Source organism: Nanorana parkeri, unplaced genomic scaffold, assembly GCF_000935625.1.
Source record: "Nanorana parkeri isolate BGI_ZX_2015 unplaced genomic scaffold, ASM93562v1 scaffold3636, whole genome shotgun sequence".
In the NCBI taxonomy this organism is placed as follows: Eukaryota; Metazoa; Chordata; class Amphibia; order Anura; family Dicroglossidae; genus Nanorana; species Nanorana parkeri.
The window spans coordinates 6,887-7,210 of record NW_017309904.1 but is presented as its reverse complement, the minus strand read 5'-3'; the positions used below and the strand labels follow the sequence as shown (position 1 = coordinate 7,210).

At 47.5% G+C, this 324-nt stretch overlaps 1 protein-coding gene across 1 annotated transcript in view; it reads left to right on the top strand.

The window, feature by feature from the left end:
• The window catches only part of LOC108803359 (neurexin-3-like), a 30,712-nt gene that overhangs the window by 23,762 nt on the left and 6,626 nt on the right, over positions 1–324 (top strand). The gene's annotated exons all lie outside the window — the stretch shown is intronic.

Genomic DNA, 324 nt, shown 5'->3' with positions numbered 1-324 from the left:
AGCTCTTATTTGGGGTTTTCCGGTGTTGTGATGTTGTTGGTGGAAGAACATTTCACCGGCCGGCTTCTAGATTGTTCTGATGGGATGAGATGAGTATATTCGGATATGTCTACGTTCCCGGATCTTCCAGGTACTCTATGTTGGGGTGTTGGTGCCGCTTTACCTGAACTTGCTTGGAGAACATTCTTACAATTGGACTTTTAAATGAACATCGAAATCCCACCAACCGTCCTGCATGACTGAGATCTGCATGGCTTGCTCCGACATTTTTGGACTGGTGTCTCAAGTGGGTAGACTGGCTCCTCGATTGGCCAGACTGGCTCT